The 24,303-nt window shown below is 41.2% G+C and overlaps 1 pseudogene; it reads right to left on the bottom strand.

Annotated features, from left to right (window-relative positions):
* Positions 1-23,181: 23,181 nt before the first annotated feature.
* Positions 23,182-23,963, bottom strand: LOC148337822 (E3 SUMO-protein ligase ZBED1-like; annotated as a pseudogene).
* Positions 23,964-24,303: the final 340 nt, after the last annotated feature.

Below are 24,303 nucleotides of genomic sequence, written 5' to 3'. Positions count from 1 at the left end.
GAGTGGGAACTATGGATTTTTTTTTTTATCCTCCATAAAGAACTTCATGAACAAATTTGTTTAATAACACCACATTTGCTAATTAGCTATGAGCATTGTCATTAGCAAACATAGTTGAGTTGAAATATTTACATATATTATATATAGTTCCAATATTTTGTCTTCATATGATGTGACCACACAAAACGGGGGTCAAGAGTAATGGCGGAACCGGGTCCAGTCACATGCATATGCCCAGACTCACCTGGTCCCCAATAGTTTAAAACTATGGTTTAACCGGCCATTATTTTCTTATTTAAAAACTCCACCACTAACTTTTTAATAGTGTCTTTAACGATACACAAAATAATTATGCAGAATGACTATTTGACCAATTTTACAGTTTTGCATCATTTTATTCCTGAAACCCAAATTGATTTTATTTTTTTTAAGTTATCCAAATCCCCCTTAAATGTTTGGAACAACACAAAGTGAACGTTTGATTCAGATTTAAAGTAGGATGGAATTACATAAACTTTCAGAATCCGAATTGCCCTTTTAAACAACCAAATTCCAAATTTGATCCAATCCGTAACCAAATTCCAATCAGAGTACAGATCACATATTTAACTGACCAGAAGAGTTTCCAGAAAAATTTGTGGTGAAGGAACAAGCGGGTGAAAATGGTGGCTACTGTAGGAAAGAGTAATTTTCCTCCTTCTAGATACTCTTTGGAGCCAGTCGGGTAATCTTCTCGACCATGTTGCGGTAAGAATATTGCCCCCTCAAACAGGAACAGCGGATTATCTAAGGCAAAAAAAAGCATGCATTTAGCAATAGCATTATTTAGGAATAAATTATTTAGCAATATTTTTAGTAAAGCTAAAGCATGTAACGCTAATGGGCTAGGCTCATAAGACTGACTACTTTTTAGATAAGAATCGACTATGGAGCCTCGAAGTGGGAATAATTTTGTTATGATCCACCAGCAGTGCTGGTGGATTGAGCAGGACTCTCCAAGCGCGGACACGGGAAAATGGGTTATACAAAGATATTTATTAATAATCAAATAGACAATCTCCAATAAGCAATCGTGAATCAACCGGGGCTATCGGCTATAGCGACTATGGAACTTAACTATCGAACGAGGGATAAACAAGGGCGCTGGCGGAAAATCACACCAGGGAGCAAAGGCAGTAAGGAGGAACGAAAAGCGCTTGCAAAAGGTAAGGGAAAGAAACCAAAACACAAATAGCTTACCGCACAAGGGTAAGAGGATTCCAATCGGGAAACAAAGAACAGAAAACGCACCGAGCAGTAGCTGGCGGGAAAAACAACTCAAAACACGCAGTAGCAAGAGAACTATTAACAAGAGTGCGATCAAGAGCATGGGACATGAACGTGAGCGATGTGGGATAACGATCCGACGCTGGGGAGTCAGTGTAAGTGTCTTAAATAGTGTGTGCAATCAGTGAGTGAATAGGAGTCCGGTGTGGAGCTGGTGGGCGCGTCCCGCAGCTGCTGACCGCCTGGCCCGAGACTATCGCTGGGGAAACGCCCCCACAGCTGTCAAAACAAAAGCACATGACATGACAGACACGGATCGAGACAAATTTCACAGACACCAAAATTAGGTTTCAAAATATATATTATAAAGTATTTCTAGTTATATCAATTACAAACATGTATTTATAATAAAAAAATTGTAAATTGGATTTGTAAGAAATATATAAATAATCAGCTATAATTCACAGACAAAAAGAACAAAAAGTAAATACAATAATGAGCAATGGAGAAAAGAAAAATCACTGGCTGTAAAGTTGCAGTTCACATTCTAATTGGGGTTTCGTTTTCCCCTTTAGTGAGTTCCGGTTTATCTGAACTGCTTTGCAGCAATACCTGGGTAGCTCGCCATCAATTGAAGGAAAAAAAAGAACCTGACTGATGAGTTGATGGGTTTTACACGCATGTCCACGGGGTAATGGAAAACTGATCAGTAAGTAGAAGTTTTTCAGTCTACATCAGAATTGTTGTAAAGTAGAGGTCGGATTGAGTCAACTTTCCCGGTTCAAAAGTTTGTAACTGATATCCAATTCAAATTAAAGCTACCGTGAGGAGAGTGTCAACCCGTTCACCATGGAGCTGGAGAAATTAGCAATGGCTTTTGAGGGCACAGAACCAGCTGGTTCTAATTATGACAAACTCAGCTGGTTCCAGTTCACCTGATTACACACGATAGCATTAAGCATAGTATGGTATAGGCTCACATTGCTTGGATACTCTGTAGTCTTCCTTATATATTTTATTCAAGGTATTTTAAAGCTGCATTCCGCAGCATTTTGCACCAATATATTTTATACAATAGTCTTTGCATTTGACCTCTTGAAAGTGGCAGATTAAGATATTAGCTGTTCACATTGGGTATTCTTGCAAGCCTCTAGAAATAATTTTTCTGACAGAAATCAGGTTTGAATTTCCCACGCTCTTTCTGCGGATGTGAGTGTTGTCATGCACATTCTCGTCGTTGTCTCACAGCGTCCCGACCAGAAATTTCAGCGGTGGAGAGTCCTCAAACCAGATTTGGGCTTGAATAGCAACAGATGAATGGCTTTCTGTATACTCCAAAAGTAAGAAGTGATAATATTGTCATTGAGAATGTGCATCGTGCACGTGAAATAAGGAGGTTGCAAATTCATTTGTCGGCCGCAGGTGGCAAGAGTGATTCACTGTTTGTCATTTACATGGGGAGGGTTGAGTCCACAAATGAGCCAACTTTTATAGACGAGATTATATGAAAGATGAGATTGGCAAACAATTTGTGAAATACTTAGGTTTATTAAAAAATAGTTTAATATAAAATGGATATAAATAAATCAATGAATAATTAAATAAAGGAGTATGCCATTTCTTAGATATATATATAATTGGAATCCAGCAAAGTCTGGGATATGATATGTAATACTGCGCTGTGCTATAATTTGTTAGAATTTAGTTCAATGTAATTATTAATAATAATATTTTTTTATTTGAAAGCGGTTTACAAAGTACTCAAAGATACTGTACAACAAAATAAGAACTACAAAATAAAAACATACTGTAAAAGATGATATACATACGTTTAAAACACACAAATGTTGAGAAAAGAAAACAAAGCAAGAAATAAGCAAAAAAATAAAAAATAACATAATTTAAACGAGTAAATGATAAAAAATATTTTAAAAACATCGCGGAACATGTTAGTTTTGAGAAGGGATTTGAAGGATGAGAGGTCAGTACAGTTGCAAATGTGTAAAGGTCGAGAGTTCCAGAGAGCGGGGTTGGCATCAGAGAAGGCTTGCCCCTCCCCCAGGTTTTGTGCTTGATTAAAACAGTCTCCATCTCTTAAAACGGTCTCCAGTGGGATTAGCTCCTATAGATTGGGTTTCACTCCAATGAATGATAGGTTAGCCTCACTCCACCAGGATTTAAATGGTCATGTGGGCAATGACAGTGATACCTGGAATGCAGGCTTGGTGGTCACCAAGTGAAAAACTCTGACAATGGGAGGAGTTTGGCAAGGCTATGGAGAATAACTTCTGGACGTCTTCTAAGAAATTCTGGTCCACCATCCAACGTATCATAAGGGGGAAACAGTGCACCATCAACGCTGTATGTAGTGGGGATGGGATACTGCTGACCTCAACATGGGACTTTCTGAATCGGTGGGAAAATACTTTGAAGACCTCCTCAATTCCACCAACATGCCTTATAATGACGAAGCAGTTTTTGAGATCTCTGGGGTGGGCTTTCCTATCTCTGGGGTTTAGGTAATCGAGGTGGTTAAAAAACTCCTAGGTGAGAAGGGTCCCATGGGTGCATGCGGCCCAGAGTTCCTAAAGCCTCTGCATATTTTGGGGCAATGCAACATCACATGAACATCAGGGACAGTGCCCCTGGATTAGTGCTGTCCCCTTTATGAGAAGGAGGACGAGAAAATGAGGTTTTAAATTCGCTTGATGAACCATTTGTTGTATTTTGGAGTCCTGTAGATGGCACTGTTGGTTTAAATAAAGGGTTTAAAAAATGGCAAGTCAGTGTGTTTTCAGCCCAATGTTGAACATAGACTGCCATCTACTGGAGTGCAAAAATACTACAACTGATTCATGAAGCAGATTCGAAGCTTCATTACTCTCTCACTATACATTAGAACAGAATATTAGATGTCTGTTAAGGGTCCAAATAAAAATACAAAACAAGAACAAATCTGTTGGATAGATGTGTATTTTAATGCAACACTATTGTCAATTTATCCAATTCCCTCAATCAGTTGAGACAAAGATACATGAACTCTTAGTTGTGTGATTGCTGATTCCCTTATTTGAAACTTTAAGCAATTTACATACAGTATAAGACTGTGCCTTTGCTCTTGGGTGTCTTTCAGTGACATTGCAACACATTTTCTTTTAGTAAGGAAGAGGGGAAGTTGATAGTTTGCTGTTGGGCATTCAAGCAGTCAAAACATTTTTTTAAAACCCCCTCTCACTCCTACTTATCTTTCTTCCCCCCATCGTGTTTGGCTGCATGTGTTTCTGTCACTTTGCCGACTGGTCATCCTCCCATTTTAACACACAAGGAATATGTAGAGGCAGTCTCTGATGGCCTGAGTATATCCTTGGGTGAAGGACTTTCGTTTGTGATCTACTTCTTGCTGAGACTTGTGAAATTTGTCCTTTGGCTGCTGATGGAGATCTTCTTTCTCACACCCCCTCAACACAGCCCCGCCTGCAGAATGGCTCCAATAACAAGGCCTGATCACACCAGTGACCTTCTTCAAACTTCTCAACATACTTTCCCCCCAGAACCCTGTAGTTTTGCCAGTCCTCATCTGTTTCATTCCCTTAGCAGCCTTGGGTTCATTACAGTCTAATACCAGGCGAAGCCTTCGCCCCACCATTACTGTGATTCATCATCGTAATAGAAACACTTGTCAGCTATATAGTAATGGTTTGTAAGCAATAAACTTGCAGTGTTGCTTTTTAGTGGGGAGCTAATTTCCCTTGTATCAATTAACCGGATATTACAGATTTTCACTGAGGGGGCTTTAATTAATAAAGCAATACATAAAATCAGTAAGAGTGATGCTGCGTCAGACCGAGCTACAATCAATGAGAAGGCAGTGAGTAAGTTGATGAGAGCCTTCTCTGGAACATGGACATCACAGCACAGCTTGCCTCTGTGTCGTGTCTTGGGCAAACTGTACCCACACCTTGCACTGGTGTGTCACACACACATCACCTCCAGACGCTACATCTTGCAGAGCAGAATTTTTTTCTCTAACTTTGAATGTAAATCCCAATACTTTCAGTTGACACATTATTATTAAAGTTTATTATTTATTATTAAAGTGGCTAAAATGTATGATATCCTTGTTATTCTGTCCAATTCTTGTCTGGCCTTAAATGGTATGCATGGATGGTGTTGTGGGAAGTTGTGCGCCTTACACCTGACAGCGGCTGGTGATGAGTGAAAATGGACATCAATCAAAAAAAAAAAAAGGAAAGGAAAAGGAAGAAGACATTTTACACCAAAAAGTGTCCATTACAGTGCTCTGTTGGTGTCTTGTGCCATTTGGTTGTGTCTCCCTGTATTTTATTGTCTTGATTTGCAAGTGAGAGGGTCCAGTCTTTAGCCTTTGAAAAAACAATTTCAGCTATTCTTTGAAAAGAGAAACACATTTTTCTCTCTGTTAAAAAAAACAAAACAAAAAAAACAGTAAAGTTGTAACAGTACCGAAAAGATGCATGGCCTCATCGCACAAGGATGGCAAGTGATTTATTTTTTTTTTGGTGACATGAAGCTGCATGAATCTTCACAGATCAGATTGAAAAGTGCTGAAATAACTAGAAAATAATGAGATTGATTTTCAAAATTAATACAAACCGGAACATGCCAAATATATATAAATATAACAACTATATTGAATGGGAGAGCTTTCATTAGGGATTACTTGTGCTCACAGGAATTCAATAATAATGCCTTTATTAGTCCCACAATGGGGAAATTCGAGATTCGAACCCAGGCCTCCTGGGGAGACTGGGTCCTGAACGCGGCGCCTTAGACCACTCGGCCATCCTGGCAGCCACGAGATTCGAACCCAGGCCTCCTGGGGAGACTGCGTCCGGAACGCGGCGCCTTAGACCACTCGGCCATCCTGGCAGCCAAGAGATAAACTGTTAAACTGATCAATACATTTTGTCCATAAAATGACATTTATTATTGAGGATGCTGATGTGTAGTTGATATACGCTTCCCTGTATATTTAATCCTGTGAGAGCATAATTCTGTCCCTATCTGTTAAAACGACAGCCAAAATACAAATCACTAGTGCAAATGAAAGTGAAGACCTATCCAGTCAAGAAGTAAACTTATCTTTTTAACCAAACTTAATTCATTAATGAATTACTGTAATAATATACTTGGATAACAGTTGGCCAATTGCATCACAAGGTGACAATCCAGAAGCTCTCAGTGTTTTTTTCCCCACTGTCCTTCAGTGTGGTCCTTCAGTGTGATCATGGTTGCAAGAGAGCAAGGCATATCCCCTTCATATATATATATATATATATATATATATATATATATATATATATATACACACACACACACACACGCACGCACACACTTCTATTTCCCGCACATAGTTCCAATCCATTGATCTAACAAAAAAGCCAACTGAGGAAGTGACATCAATATGCATGCTCTTAAAAGGCGTTCAAATCGGAACAGATTCTCAGAGGGCTGTGAGTACAGACCATGTTGAGGCACGAAACCTCTCACTTTCTCTCGTTCTTTTTCACCCTTACAACACATGGTGATGTAATTGAGTGCAACAACATGTCCCACTGCCGACCAGGTGTGACATGTTAAGCTAAGCACCCATCAAGCTACACATAATCAACTGAGTCGAACAGAATATCCTTCATAACACTCATATTTGCATCATCTTCTAGCATATTTGTGTACATGGGGTTGGTACCTCTTTCTCACCAACTCAAGCCAAATCAAAAGTGTGTGTATCTCTCTCTCTCTCTCTATATATATATATATATAGGGACACCTTTACATGTTACTTTTTGGTCTTTATGTACATGTACATATTCTGCCCACCTGTCTTTCAGCAAATTCTTTACAAAAAATAAAAAAGAAATTATGTAATGTGTCAATATATTCCATTGTAATGCTTCAATAAAATTCATGTTCCTCCTTTTAATGTAATATTTATAGCTCAATAGTTGCTTTCTTACTCATCATTAATGAATGTAAATATTAAGTTGAAAATCAAGCTACTTGTGGGAATTTCCACAGCTCGAATGTGAAGTACTTTGTTTGGAGATGTGTCCCTGTGAAGATTCTTGTTTCAAGAATGACTAGCTGATTGAGCAGTGCTTTTGAGACGCCCAATGGGATTTACTCATGTAGAGTGAAATTACTTATCAAAGGTGACAATCTCCTGCTTTACCTGCAGTATTGAGAAAATGTTCTCACCCAACAACCAGACTTTTCCTCCACACCTCAGTAATATTTGAAAATGACACTCAAAGGGGGCAGCATTGGGCTAGCGGTGGAGAGTGAGAGGGTTGGGCCTGCTATTGACTGCAGCAGTGGCAAACTATGACCTCAATGATTTCTATACTACGACAAGCTAAATAAATTAAATTCTATGCTAATAAATCACAAACCTGAAAACCGATGTAAAGATGAACTCCAACTCTCTACGGAATATGAGACTGAGCCGCTTGTATACTCCACAGTGGCAGAGTGACTATGTCAAAATTGCAGAAGTGACATCGGGATTTCCTGCTAGTCCAATCAGAGGACAGAAAGCCAAATTCACATGCAGTGCAGTGTTTAACCTGAAGGTGGCTCTTGTGTGCTATGGCCCCCATCCACTCCGATGTTAAATGGAAAAAAGAAAAGGCGCCTGGATGGCATGGCAGTGGGTGGTGGTTGAGGCGTGACCTCGCATGAATCTGGTTTGTGTTGGCAGAGTGGTACTACGCAGCAGTAGTAATCGTGTGGATCAACTAACGACAATCGCTGTATTGACAGACACTACACTACACACAACCTGTCTCATCTGACAGTGTGGAAGAAGTGAAGAATTTCATACAAAGCATCAAAGAAACAGTTTTATGGAACAAACATGCATGCATGCACCACAGTTGCAACACATTTGAGGGCACAACTTTAACACCCCCACTTGTTCTCACATTATCTTGACCACACTAAACATTGGGAAAAACGCAGATTTAAACCGCGTCCATATGAACATGCATATTAGTTCCCAAATATGAACTTGGCAAATGCATTCAACTTAACTTTAGTTGCAGATTTTGTTAAAACTTCTGCCACATTTTCCCATCATTAACAGATGAAGTGATACTTTATGTCAACATGTTTGAACCTTTGCCTTTTTACTGTTTTATTTTTCAGCAGTGCCTGATTGTCCTCAAAAACAATAGGTCGCTCATATTAATATTTGTCAATCCAGCCCAACAACTGTACTGTGTGCAAACACTCTTGCACTGCGGCAGCGAAAGCCATATACTCTGCCTCACATGTGGATAATACAACACTAGGTTGTTTCTTGGTCTTCCATGAAACAATTGGACCGTTTTTGTTTAAGCTTATACAGTAACCTGATGTGCTTTGACTTTTGCAACTTGCACACCAATTTGTCTCTAGTGCTTGATTGGACCTCATAGCCTTCTGGCTGTTCCATGTAAATTTCACAGTCACTTGATGCGCTCAAGTATGCTGTTACATCCATTACATCCATCTGATGTAAAATTAGGTCATCTTGTACTGCTTTTTGCATTAGCACTCTAATGCTAGTCGTGTTTTCAGTGGGTGAAAATGTCTCATCATAATCTACACCTATCTTTTGACGATATCCCTTAGAAACCTAACATGCTCTGAAATTGCCATATCCGTCAGTATAACTTTTAAGCGCATACAACCATTTACACCTCCGGCTTTCTTACCGCCCCCTGCTTTCTTACCCCAAGGTAAGTCAGTCAGGGTAAATGTTTTGTCTTTTAGCAACTGCATCTCATCGTTCATTGAATCAATCCATTGCTTTACATTGGATGATGTTATGGTTTCGCTGCATGCTTCAGCTATGTTAACCGGTAACAGTAGTCAACATTGGTGAAAATCTGATCAATTTCCTCATCACATTCATATTCATACCAAGATGCTGGTTTCTTTCTCTCTCTGGAAGAATATTGTTTTTGTTATTTATCCCTAGTTGGTTTTAGGTCTCTCATTTCAGGTGCCATTTCTTTTTGTTCTGTTTCATCGTTTTGTGAATGGATGTCCACATCAGGTGTTATTTTGGGGACGTGACCCCTTGAGACCTTTGGGATCACATTTATTGTTGGTACAGATTGGTTTGCCCTTGGTTTGTTCTAACATCATCACTAGTGAAAGTTTGTATTTCCTGCTCTGCAACTCTCAAATCTGTGTTTTTTTTTATTTTTTTGCAATTTTCCACTGTCTGGTTAGAACAACAAATAGGCAGGGCTGTTTTTGTCATTTCCAACAAATATTCCCTCCTCACACTTGCAGTCTAGTTTTTTTGTCCTGTTCATAAGCAAAACACTTTGAACCAAACCTTTGCATCCTAGAGAGTTAGGTCGTTTCCCTGTTAGCATTTGATAAATTGCCGGCATCACTCTATTGTTGAAATGTCTGTTTATCACAATAGCTGCTGTCTGGACTACATTGGCCCATAATATCTTTGGTAAACCACTCTCGATTATAATGCACCTCACCATGTCAACTAGCGTGCGCCAAATGCGCGCTGATGTGCCGAATATGGTGCTGATGTTGCATGCTCGATGCTATTTTTAGTTAGCAAATTTGAGCAGTTTTTACCCCAAAACTCTGTTCCATTGTCAGATTTAATGCATTTGATATTCCCGTATAGGGCTGTATCTGCGAGGAATTTTTCAGTGGTTAGGACTGTGTCACTCTTGTGTTACAAACACCTCACCGGAATATTCGTCGGTAAATGATAATGCAAAGCAAAGCGATTGGTCCCGCTATGTCTGTGTGGACCATGTCGAGTGCATTTTTAGCTCTCGCATGAGGTTCCCTACTTCTAGTTTGGATAAACTTTCCCAGATTGCATACGTCACATTGTAATGTTGCTTTTTCAATTTTACCGTTAGTCACCATGCCACCAACAACTTCTTGCAACCTATCAATAATCATCATAATTGCAGTCACATATGATCTCGTGCCATGTCTCCATGTCACAACATCATTTTGCAATGGTCATCATTGTCACCCTTCATAGTATGTAAATAATACAACCTGTTGTGTTTGTGATCGTGGAATTGTGTCGTAGAACAACATGTCCTTTCTTGTAGATGGCTGTCGCACCACTGGATGTAGCTGCCTACACAGAGATGTCCTGCAGAAAAGATGAAATGTATAATGTCTGCCTCAGCTTTACTTTTGTGCCATTCCCCGTAGTTCTCCACTAGGCACACTTCTGCGTCTCCCGTGTTCTGCTACTGCATATCCTCTTGTGCTGTCAGCCAATTCCACGCAGAGTGTCTCAGCCTGGAAACTGTCATCTTACGCTTTGAACTTCCTCAGATCAGTTAAGTTGAGCCCGTGTGAACCCTCAGGCCTGTTTTGTTGATGCGGCGCAACGGATAGATATCCGTGTCATTGTCATTCAAGTGGAATGCGCAACCCTCGTCATCGGAAACTTTGCATGAGTTATCCGACCGTTGTTTACACCTGCAGTTTGAGTCGCGGTGCGTGGCGTATTGCACAAACTGCACCACTGCTTATGTAACAAGTGAATGAAGGTTGTGGGATGGGGAATGAGTGGGTGTGTCAGGTGTGTGTGTGTGTGGGAGCACGTGAGAGTGAATTTCTCCCCCAGGTGCCTCGGATCGTGGCCTGATGAGCACCTGACGTGCCCGATTGGCCAGAGAGTGATGAGCTGAGCATATAAGGACGGTGCCACCGGAGGATCGAGAGGCTCCTCGCTACGGAGCAGGGGAGGGGGCTTATTTTATCGTGTAGTTTTTATCCACTGAGTGTTTTTGTTTTTTTTTCTTAAAAAGTAGGTCGGCTACCCACAGCTCGGTGGGGGTTTTAGTTGTTTTAGTCTGTCACCTCTCAATGAGTGCAGTGGTTTTATCTTTTGTGTGAGTTTGACGTGCTTTTAATTTGTTTTTAGTGTGGAGTGCAGTGCCCCTTAGATCGGTGGCAGAATCACGTGGCCATTCCCCTTTTTTAATGGGAGTCCAAATCCCACCCGACTTGTAGGCCCTGCGACCACAGAACTGACTTCCCCCTCTTTAACCCATTGTTTTATTAAAAAGAAATCCTCGTCATCTGCTGTGTCCCAAGGGTACAACAAAAAAAAAAACCTGTTTTGGGTTTTTTACACTTACGTTTAAACTCCCTAGCTTTATTTCCATTTCTTCCACATTTTAAGCATTCATTGTCTGCACTTTGTTTTCGTACTTGGTCGTACTCCTGCCTTCATTGTCCTTAGACGCTGTCCCTCTCATATTTTTGGGGTATTCTTTGCTCTGTAGTTTTGTCTTGAAGTCAGCATTAGTAATTGCTACATCCCTTTGAGTTATGTGGACATTGAGGAATAGTTGAAAAGATTCAGGCAGTTGTTTTTTGTCTCACTGTCATTGCGAAGTGTTGTGATGGTGGATTCTGCCCGTGTAATATACTCATAATATGACTTCTGGAGTGATGTCAAAACAGTGTCGCGGCTTGCCAGCGCCCGCATTATAGTTCAATATTTGCAGCGCCTTGTGTCCATCATCCGCTGCCTCTCGCATCACCAGCGAAAAAATGTGGTCATCCAAAAATTCTATCAGATCTGCATATGTTGCGACATTTTTCACTTCAATGCAAGCGGTTTTATCGTCCTCATCATCTGTTTAATTTTCAGCAGGATTGCACAAAATCACGTTTTGAGCACTTGTAGTCTTAAGTGACCCAAAAACCTTGTCTCCTGCAGTTTGTAGTTTTCTCATCATGTCAAAAAGAAGTCTACTCCAGCGGCCACTCGTCTAAGTCGCCCGCCAACTCATTGCGCTAGCTAATGGCTTAGTCAGTAGTTATGCTCACTAGACATCCAATACGTGCTTGCAGCTTCTTTCAGGTGGTAAACTCCTGGCGTTCCCGTTTTTGTCCTGGCATCAGTTGGTTTCTGGGCCCATAACCTGTTGTCACAATGGTACTACACAGCTGTAGTGTCTTATACAACTATTTTCTGGATCAAACATCCAGAATCGCTGTATTGACAAAGGAATAACTACACACAACTTGTCTTGTCTGACGGTTTGGAAGAAGTAAAGACTTTAATACAAAGCAACAGAGAATCAAGTAAACATTGTGATGTAACAAACATACATGCAACACAGGAGCAACACATTTGAGAGCATAACTTTAACAGTTTGGGTCGGAGTGTAGATCGCATTGATGGATTCCTTCCTTCTTTTGTCTCACCGCATAGCCTACACCGGGGGCATGAGGGGAAGTGGAATGCAATTGATGTCAGGTGTCCTGCCCTAACCCGAAACAATTATAGGGCTGCACTGTTCTCGGTGCTTCGGCTAAACATGACACGCCGATTGAATTAAAATATATTCCTCAGCCCCAAACATGTCTTTTTCAAAGCCTTCAGTGAAGAAAAAGGTCGATGATGAGCACAGACAATTAAAGTTGCAGTGCACATGGAATACATTTTGAAACATCATTACACAACGAGACAGGCTGAGGATTATGCAAATATGAGGGCGATGAGAGATGCAACCCGGCTGCAAATCTTTAAGTGTACTAAGGGTTCAGGCTACAAAAGTTCTTCAAGAAAGCCACCAAAGAGAATATTGCAGCAGTCAAAGCAAGCTACGTGGTCAGTGAGATGATTACTGCAGCAGGAAAACCATTCTCAGGTGAATTGATCAAAAACTGCATATTGGATGTCTGAAGTATAGCATCTGTGAAAAAAAGATCAGTTTAGCAATGTCAGTCTTTCTGCTAACACTGTGGCAGAGTGCATTTCTGACCTGGCATGTAACATTTAGGAACAACTGTGGGAAGAAGCCAAATATTTTGGGTGATACACAGTCACTCTTGATGAGACCAGAGACATCACAGACTTTGGCCAGCTCACAATCTTTGTCTGTGGTATTGATGGCAATTTGAAGTGACAGAGGAGTTGCTCACAGTAATTCCAACGCATGGCCAGACCACATTTCACCAGCTATGTGATGCCATGGAGGCGGTTTGTTGGAATAACAACCGATGGAGTGCCATCAATGATAGCGAGGAAAAAATTGACTGGTGGCACTCGTTAAAAAAATAAAATGGACGAGGAGGAGGTTGTTGAGGAGGTCAAAGATTTGCACTGCTGCTGCCCGCTCCGGCAAATGTCTGAAGTTTGACAATGTGATGTCTGTCGCTGTGCAATACATCAACCAATTCAGATTCAAGGGCTTAAAATGTAAGGGACAGGTAACACACTTTAAGGTATTTCTCACAATAGCTGCTCTCTGGACGAAGATATTTTAAAGTAGAGTACAAGTCAAATTATAAGATTACATTGATTACTTTGGTAAAGACGCAATGAAAAGGCCTGGGAAAAGATGTTGAGATTTACACCAAATTACGCCCACTTCTCACTAGCAAACCTTTGCCATTTCCCAGTGTCACGATCCGTCCGTTGCAGGGGCAGCGAAGTGGGCGTGGCCCGACGGCGCTGGTTCCTGGAGCCGGCCACGAGCGAGACGCGCTCACGAGCAACGCAGCTGCGCCTGATCAAGACATTGATGACTGACTATTTAAGCCACCGACGCGGTCATACCCGCGTCGGATTATTATCCAGCCTTGCTCATGCTTATGCTCATGCTCATCGTTCTTGCTCTTGTCGTGATTGATTCCGTGTTTTTGCTCTTGCGTATTTTGTATTTTTGTTTGATACTTCCAGCTACTTCTCGGCTCGCCTTTGGTTATCGTTCGCATTTGGATTTTGTCTTAACCCTTTCGTGGTAAGCAATTATTCGTTTTTCGGTTTCCTTGCCTTGCAAGCGCTTTTTGTTATCTCGTGATTCTTTTCCTGGAGTGACTGTGTCCACCAGCGTTTTCCGTTCCGTCTATTCCGGCGGATGTAACTATAGCACCCTAACAATATACGAAATTGATAAGAGAATACTCCCTATAGACAATTTGTAATCGTGCTTGACGGTCTAAATAAATACCTTGTTAAACATCACTTCCTGTGTCAGCGCTTAAGAATCCATCTTCACCTGGGCCAGGCTGGGAAGCGGTCGTGACACCCAGCTTGCAAGGCACTCATGGATGCAGGCAGACCGTTCAGGAGTAAGAAGTATGTTGATGCTACTTTGAATCTACATGAGTAATTTGATCACAGATTTAGAGACTTCAAGATTTAAAATTTTTGTGGACCCTATTTCGTTTGATGTGCAAGCTGCCCCTCCTGTGCTTGAAATGGAGGTCATTGACCTGTATTGCAACTCTGACCTCAAAGCCAAGTTCAGTGGGGTCACTGGAAAAGCAGACATGCTTGGGCAATTTCTGAGAACATGTGGCTCAGCAATGTAAGAGGAATCTCTGCCAGGTCTCTAGTAGTAAAAAGTAGGCAAGAGAAGCAATGTTCAGGAAAAAAAAACATATACTGAGGTTAAAAAACTGTGAAATTTAAATTTATTTTAAACTTATTATTTGAACTTAAACCAAACTTATTTTAAACTCATTTTGTGTTGGAAATCAACGCCCATTTTTTTTGCAATATTATGTTATATGTGCCTTCACGAGTTTAAACAGCATTCAGATTAATATGAAGTTTGTGGTCAATGAATTAAGCAGCAAAATCCACCTGTTTTTAGCCATCTCAGGGGGCAAATGCTCAGGGCTCAGGTACCGACCAATCACGGCTCACCTGTTTTCATAAGCTAATGATTGGTTGTGTCATGAAAGAAACCCAGAACCTCTAGACTACGAGACAGATCTGCCCAACAGTGCTCGTGCACATCCTGCCCTTTAACGGGCTATGAAATAAGTCTATAAAATTGCTGCACAAAAAACCTTACAAGTCAGCTCCCTCTTGTGAATTATTGCTTTATGCACAAAGGATGCAATATGGATTTCATTTTTTATATTTGCCTGATTGTAAACAAGAACATAATTAAAAACAGTAAACAACTCAGGGAATATGAGAAAAAAAAAGCAGCAGTGTTATTTCAATTTTAACAGATGAATTCCTATCAGACTGGAGCAAGAAGCTCCAGGTATCACTGTCATCCCACTACCGACCGACCCCAAGGGATGTCTCTAAGACACATGACAGTGTTTGTGACAACATGCCCTGATGAATCGCTCCACCTCTTTCTTTCCTTCTACGCGATGTGTTTATATTTGAGCTGATGCAAGGAACTGCAAATGCTGATGCAGACCAAGGTCTCTATGGTCTTTTGAAGTATCTTTGGGGATTTTAAAAGGTAATTGTGCAAGAGTAGAGAGATGTTGCTAGGCATGTTTTCTGTGCGGGGAGGAGAAGGGAAAGTATGGGTTCAGAAGTAATAATGTCTTGTGTTTATCAGGTTGCCAAACTACCCTGCCAAGACGTAGTCTTCAGAGAGTTTTCTTTTGGAAAGTAAATTTGTCTCTCTTTTTCAGACTGTACAGTGAAAAGAAGATCAGATGCGGTATGTATGAGAAGGGCACCACAAGGGCCACATCTTACCTATGAACATCTGAAGGAGACTGATGAAGAGATAATCTTTCTGAGCCTGAAGTATCATCTTGACAACCGCCCCACCATATACATGAAAACAAAAACCTGCATCAACAATGTGGGGACATGACATTACAGTGGCAATGCTGACCGGTAGAAAGAATGGTCAGTACCATTGCTAACGAGTAAATATATTTCCTCCCAAACTAAAATATTGAATGGTAAATGGGCTATTACCTATATACTGCTAATATGTATTACACCATATGGAAAACGCTTTGTTATAGCTCCAGCTGTTGTGAAATGCGGTATATAAATAAAGTTGTTGTAGGCAGGGTACACCCTGAACATTTTATCAGCCAATGTGAGCACACATAGACGAACACCCACTCAAATAATACAATCTGTGAGAGAGTAAATGAGGAGAGGGAGTGGTGAATTAAAATGTTATTTAATAAGTGTGTAACACCACTTAATGTGTTTAGGATGATCGTTTGATTACTCCTGAACAATATGTCCCCAAGCCATTTCTGATACAATGGCGACACCAGTGCCACACGCCTCAACCCAACCTTGCAGCTGCACCACAAACCTCAGATTTTGAAATACCAGCATCTTGTGAGTGGACTGAATTGTTTGTAACTGTCAACCAAGCATTTAGCAGCCAACACAACCACAGTTGGTAACCAGATTGCCTGGCAGATGTGTCAACCTTTTTTTTCCCCCAGTTGGAGAAGTGCCCCTCCTGCAGTGTGTAGTCAACTCAGCGTACAAATATGCGCGAGACAAGCGCCGTTATTTAAGAATTTGAATAAAAAGGTTTAGGTTTTAGCCTATTGTTGTTGGTGGCTTGGTAAACTTGCCAGTGTAATTTTTCAACTGTGAAAGTGTGTGTGTGTATGTGTGTGTATGCATGTCATCCTCCGGCCTCACAAAAACAGTACTCATGTAAATTAACAAGTACTAATTGAATTGAAAACTAAAAGCAACCCCTTTTCTTTTTCATTGTCAAAACAAAGTATAAGTGAATGAGCAGAAAAAAATAAGCAAAAAATATAAAAGATAATGTCACTGAGAAAAATATGTAGAGTGTAATAGGAACATGAAATCAAAATACAATGGAACCTCATGTTACAAACTTAACTGGTTCCATGTGCCACTTTGAAACTAGGACATGTTTAGAAGTTGAACCAATGTTTCCCATTGAAATGTAGAGAAATACAATCAATCCGTTCGAGCCCCCAAACTAAATTACCATATTTTGATTACCATAAGGCTCACTTAATACATTTTCGTCTTGTGTGTGCACCTAGTTCCAAAATCTGTAAATGTTGTTGATTGACTTTGATGATTCTTCCGCTTCATTGACCGGGATTAGTTCCAGCTGACACGCTGCTTGTATAGAGGAAAGGCGGACATGACTAATAATACCATGCGAACGTTAAAAGGGGGAACGGTGTGTGTGAAAGATGACGCAAAAGGCACGCCCCCAGTAGGTACCGGCATATTGTAGAGTGCAGCAAATGAACTCGGAGCTTGACGACCACAGAAGTACAAAAAATCAACACCATTCAGATTCTGACTGTAGGTGCCATTACTTTTAATCACGCCCTACCAGGTCTCACTGCCAGTGGCCACATGAGCATTGAAATATCCCAGCAAAACAATGTAGTCCCCATCTGGACTGCACTCCTGTACTGTCTCCAATAACTCAAAAAGGGTGAGCACTTTGACCCGTTGTTTGGTGCATAGACACAAAAACAGTCATGACCCGTCCCCTCAGTCGAAGACAGCTGGATGCTACCTTCTCATCCACTGGGGTGAACCCAAATGTGCAGGCGCCAAGTGAGGTGACAATAAGTATCCCCAAAAATGGCTCGGTGCCTTTCACCACCGGCATCTCCGGAGTGGAAGAGAGGCCGAACCCTCTCAAGAGTAATGGTACCAGACCCCCAACCTATGTGTGGCGGGGAGCCTGACTTTCTAATCTGAACCTCTAAACCTCGCTCACCAGCTGAGGCTCCTTCCCTCCCAGAGAACTGATATTCCATGTCTTGCCTTTGGCTGCCACCTAGTTAACACCAAACTTGACCCCCTGGGCCCCTCCTACAGGAGTGAGCCCATGAGACAAAGGATCCACATCGTCCTTTTGGGCTGAAATAATAGGAAGGAATAAATACATTGATCCATAAATTCCACAGTTCCCCTTGTTTAACAAAAAATAAATTAATATAAAATTCCTGTCTGTCAACAAAATGTTGTTATCGTTATCGTTTCTTAAATAATGTCCTGTTAATTGTAATGAAGTTCTGCTTCTTTTTCCTGAGATACACTCCACGGATATTTCCATTCTGGAAACTGCTGTCTTTCATCTTTTTGTTTCATTATAAACCCCTTAAATGCCCACACTTAAAATATGGTAACACCATTCATCATTTCTTTGTGAGCAAGAACTGGCTGCTTGCCTGCCTTCCATCTATGGGTCGACATTCTGCAAATCAGTATAGGCTCTTTCTTTCTTATCAGCAGCCTGATCTTCCACCTCCTGCTGGATATCTGAGGTTAAGGGTCACTGCCTCTGGCGAGGGGTGTACATTGATGTGTTACTAATAGGTAAAGCTAAAAATGTCGCCTTATGTATCCCATCAGCTCCTGCCGAAGGGCTCTCCACATGTGGGGATAGCAGGGTGGGTGGCTATTAAAGGGAATACTAAGTCCCCCCGCCCCCGAAACCTAAAAGAACATGAGTATCAATTTCCTCTTGTATCTTAAAGAGGAATATTTTTTTTTAACTTGATTTTGTGGATGCCAATTCTTATATCCGTCCTGCTGAGCAGGCGTTTTTTTGATGCTCACTTTCTTGCTACCACTGGTCCAGTCTGTTCAAACTGAAGCACCATCAAGGTTCCCATAAGGCTTCTACATCCTAATCTTCATACATGAGATCTGTGCTAAAAAAGCCTTGGGTGCCAATTCACTAGACCTCTCTGCCTCTGAAGTCAGATACAGAAATCAAGGACCAGTTGGGGTTGTCTTGAAAGTAATGCCGTTAATATTTGAGGGCTACATGTGTCATTAATGGCTGCCTTAAATTCAAAAGGCAGTGACCATCACAGACTGTATTCGACACGAGCAACGTCTACTGCATATTAAATGAACACCATGACTGCTTAACAAGAAGTGGATGTGTTAGAGTTGTGGGCTTATTCTCAGTGTAACCCTGAACATAGTTCATAAATTTGCCCCAACAAAGAGCATACAAAAATTGCCCACCACAAAACAGGATTGATTTGTTCATCTTGAATTACCTCAGGTCAGGAATATTGATTGTGAATTCAAGGAGACCTGCACGGCCCATCAATAGCAGGAATTTATCATGTGCCTGTATAAATGTTGAATATTGCAGATCTATATTATGAGTTGACTGTTGAATCACTGGTTAAACCATAAATATGTAATGTACGCAATAATTCTAGATATTGTGTATAAGGAATGGAAAGCAATATACTCACATGTTGAAATTACAATGAAAATCGATTGAGCAACAAATACAAGACATGTACAAAATGCACAAGTGATATGAATGCTGACTGCTCACATGAAATCACAGTCAGCCCTCTCGAAGGGCAACAAACTTCCATTTTAAACAATGGTGGTAATCAGTACCACTGCTGGGATTCAAGTGATGATCAGGCCTTGTACCTTGGCACTGATTGGCGGGTTGAATTGGGGACGAGGGCCACCAATCAGGGAGGGGCAGTTGCATTGTTGGCAGGGTACCAGCACACACAGATTAGCACAACACGGTGGAAATAGAGTTTGACCACCACAAAATATCATGGGCCAAAACACGATTAGATCCCAAATAGCGGTCGCTAAATTGCATGTTCACTCACACTAAGAGAGACAAGCCAACAACTCTATAAAAGCCATGTATTGTTTGATTTTGCTGTCCTGAGTGTGTGGTCACTGGATATATGTGCCCATTCTGCCTGCAAACTGCTCTGATGGCGGCCATCAGCAATTCTCAGTGTGTTGGAATGGCCCAGATGCATAGAAATACAGAAATATTTGTGACTGGCTCCAAATCAGCCCTAAGATAATTCAGAAACTCCAAAATAACACTGCTAAATAAATGATGTTGTTATCATTTGAGTTTTTGGCAGTTCATAAGTGTTGAGTGGAAAAGTTTTCCCCGGCACCTCTTATTTTGCCTGTGCAACCCTGACACAGCTGTGAGTGACCTTTTTGTACCTGCCTTTCAGACATTTTCAGGCAATTTGAAATAGATTCAATGTAGTAGTGTACATTCCTCCAATTTATTTAATAATAATTTTGATACTTTAAAGGAAAATGCAAAATTTTCTTCCATACTGTAGCTAGTAAAGTTAACTAGTTATGAAGATATTTAACTAAATAGAGTGGGCAATAACTCTAAGGTGGGAGATCATTACCTTTTATCAACATTTGTATCAATATGATTTGTTTTGCAAGTATGATTATTGGATCTGATATTTTGTCCAGTAAATAAATAATCCCAGACTGTAAACAATTATCAACATCCATCCATTATCTGAACCGCTTCTGCTTATGAGAGTCGCGGGGTGCTGGAGCCTATCCTAACTGTCTTCGGGCAGTAGGAGGGGTACTCACTGGCCTGGTTGCCATCCAATCGCAAGGCACACATAGACAAACAACCATCCGCGCTCACACTCATACCTAGGGACAATTAGGGTCTTCAATCAACCAACCATGCATGTCTTTGGAATGTGGGAGGAAACCAGAGCACCCAGAGAAAACCCACGTAGGCACAGGGAGAGCATGCAAACTCGGACAAAATTATCAACATACTCAAATTAATTTACACGCAGAAAATAGTGATGGATTACGTATAATTGATAATTCAAGTTTAGATAATTGTCTTTACTCCATGGAGATGTTCAAGATGAATTAACAAAAATATGGAACCAATAAATGTGCGTCTCTGTTAAGAATTTCCAGAATCTCTGGAAAAAGGTCAGTCCTCTGAAAGCGCCGACACAGAAAATGAATTTCACAAAGATATTTATTTTCCAAAAATATAATTCATACGCGAGACCGACAAAGTGCAACAAATGACGGTGGTGGAAAACACACCAGGAAAATAATGACGGGAACGAAAAACGCTTGCAAAAGGCAAGGAACAAAAAACGAAACGAAAATCGCTTGCCTTGAAGGACAAGGAAAACCAATTCACGAACGAGATAGAAAACACTTACGAATGAACAAGGACATAAATCACGGAAGGCAAAAAAAACGAGCCATCTAGTAATTCACAACTTGGTAGCATGAGCAAGAGGAATATTCTGACACGGAGTTGTCGGCATGGAGTCCTTAAATAGTCCGATAATCAAGAACGTGACGAGTGACAGGTGCGTGGCTGGTGAGTGCGTCTCTCCAGCCATGACGACATGACCCGGAACAAAGCGCGAAAAGGAAACGCCCCCACTCCAGCTGGACAAAAACAAACAAAAACATGACAGAACAAAACGGACCAAGACAATCTCAGACTCTAATTTTAATGTATTGTAGTTTGTCTGATTGGAGGTGCTGTAACGTGACATCATCGGCCACTGCTTGGCTTTGGCTTCTAAGCAGACGATTTGCACTTTGATTGCGATCAGTCAATCAGAATAACTCCTGTTTTACGTACTGCAATTGATGGTACAAAATTCATTGAAATCACATCTAAAAAGCTTAATGACTACAATTTAGTCGCTGCTTTTTACTTTGGTTTATTCCTGCTTGTATTTTATGTATATCATTTGCATTTTATTTTATGAAACCATGACTGTGATTGGTGTCACAAACAATAGTCCTCAGCCATTAAAGATGCTGATTGTCCTGAAAACACAAATGAAATGCTTTAAAGAGAGTTCAAACGGACAGGCTGCGCAACTTTGCTGTGATACGTTTGTGGGGAGTCAACCAAAACGGACTGTGGGAAGTGCTTCACTTTGTATATCTTACACAGAAAGTAATGCATCAAGCCACACTTCCTTTTTAAAATTTTTCATTAAGTTCCTGTTGAGGTCCTGAAATTTGTACCGCGTTACCAAACTCTGTAACTAATATTATGACATACAATTTGAGAGTAACTCATTGTATTAGTTACTGTGAAATGTAATACAATACTGTACTCTGTTACTTTCATGATGCGTTACCCCAAAACGGTAACAATAATTTGGGGTATCATTATTTTTGTAATATAGTCTGCTTAATTCAACTGTTTACAGCACGGCAGCCTGACACATCTCTACCAGTCTGGTTATTTTTCGTTTCTGCACCATGCTGTCCTGTCTCCCCCAATAAGACCACCACATCTTCCTCCTTCAAGACCAGGACCACGTCCTCATTGCCAAAACCATGACTGAGGTCATCCAGTTCCTCAGTAATGCTTCCCTCTGCCAATGATCTTCACCGCTGCTATCGCCAATAATAACAATAATCATAATGCATTACATATCACGCTCTTAATACACAATCTTTGTAATAAAGGGCAGGCACACAAACACACCACACACTTTATGTCAGAGTAATTCAGCTAATTTTGTTCACATATTGTCAAATTTTAAGTACCTGTTAATTGCTGTCCAATGTTACTTAATCACAAAGTCTGTCATGGTCCGTTCCGTCATGTCTTGTTTTTGTTTACGTTTTCTCAACGGGCGAGGGGGCGTTCCCTTCCAGCACGTGTCGTGTTGGCTGGAGAGATGCGCCCACCAGCCACACACCTGATGCTCGTTGACTCATTTACATTAGCCTACTTAAACGCCCGGCGCTGACTGCTCGGCGTCGGTGCATTAACCTTTTGATGTCACGGCTGCTCTTTGTCACTCGGTCACGCTCAGCGCTCATTAATCTCTGTCATTGTCGCTTGCTCCAGTCCCTGTTTCCCAAGTCATGTTTTGTTCTGTCTAGTTGCGTCTTGTTTGTCTTCGTTATTTTGCACTTTGTTACGTTTGTTTCTTCCAGTACCTTGTTTGCCCTACCCTTTCATTAATTAAATTCCCTTCAAGTTACCCTCGCCTAGCTTCCCTGCATTTTGGGTCCTTCCCTTCTCTCCCTCCAACCGCCGTTCCTAACAAAGTCAAGTCACAGAGGTAGTGATGGGTAGATGAGGCATCCTGTATCGTTTCGACACAGTGACACAATGTATTGACACTGTGTTGCTGAATACTGACCCCTGCTGGACTTGCAGGAATCATTTGACAGGGTCATCTGACACTGATCTGTCAAACTAATTTTATCCAATTCCATTGATTAGGCATTTGCATTCACATTATTTTTACATATACGTAATTTCATTTAAAAAATCTTTGATATTCTGTCTGAATGCCAAAGTAAAAGTGTTGTGAATGACAATGGACTCATTGTAATTAAAGATTTTTATTCAAAAAAATTAGTTTCTCCAGCGTTTTGTTTTTCAGTCTATTTCTTTTTTTTTAGGCAATTTCCCCCACCTGTGAGAAGATCCTCTCACAAGGCACTGAAGAGGCCGGTGTGCACAACACCTGTGTGGCCAATATAAATAGGTGAGGGAATGTGGGCTCCATGGACTTCCAGTATGAGAGAGGGTCTTCTGTATGTGCAATGTGTCCTGCTGACAGATAGCGCTGCACCTCTGAGTGTGCATCAACAGTGGGGTTGCGCATCATCTGGCCAACTTCATGGTCGAGGTGCTGCCACAGGTCGTCTGAAAAAAAAATGAAAATGGAATTTTAGCGCATTTTCCAGAAATAAAAATTACATAATGACGAAGAACCTGATGGTGTCGGGGTCAGCAGTGAAGAAGGTCCAGGCTGGGCCTCCTGTGTGCGCTCGATGATTCGGGCACATTCTGAACAAAGCCTAGTGATTGCTTCTGTACACCGGGAGGAACTACGGAACCCTAGTGATTTGTATCTGGGGTCTAGAAGTGTTGCTAGTGTTAACACACTTAAAGACTCCAGATTGGAAGCAGTGTCTGCGACTCGACGCTTGAGGTGGTCATGTAACTGTATGGCGGGCTGTGTCTGCAAAGTAGAAGCATGACGCTCAAGTGCGAGATAGAGCATTTTCATCATCGGGATGACCTTTGATCCTGAAACTCGCCTCTCTCCAGACAACTCCACTGTTGCTTGATGGAATGGGGCAAGCACTTGAATACTTCCCCCACGGTGTTAAACTCCTCAGCAGTCAGTGGAGTCAAATCTGTCTTTAGAGAGGCCAGAGATACCCACACTGGTTCCCTCTCATCATGCAGCCTAGACAACATTTCATATGTGCTGTTCCAGCGCGTTGGCACCTCATTGATCAGTTTCAGTGTTGGTCGTCCCATCTGTTGCTGCACCTGAGCGAGCTTCTCCTTGGCTGTCGTGCTGGAGCGGAAATGAGTGACTATGTTCCTAGCGTTTTGTCTGATGGCTGCCAGTACAGGGATCTGGTCACAAGACTTTTTAACTAACAAATTTAGACTATGTGCAATGCAAATTATGTGCCGAATTTGGAGCTGTTTGATA

Source organism: Idiotropiscis lumnitzeri, chromosome 4, assembly GCF_059441095.1.
Source record: "Idiotropiscis lumnitzeri isolate Australia: NSW breed Sydney's pygmy pipehorse chromosome 4, RoL_Ilum_1.0, whole genome shotgun sequence".
Classification (NCBI taxonomy): domain Eukaryota; kingdom Metazoa; phylum Chordata; class Actinopteri; order Syngnathiformes; family Syngnathidae; genus Idiotropiscis; species Idiotropiscis lumnitzeri.
This window is presented reverse-complemented; position numbering and strand designations above follow the sequence as displayed.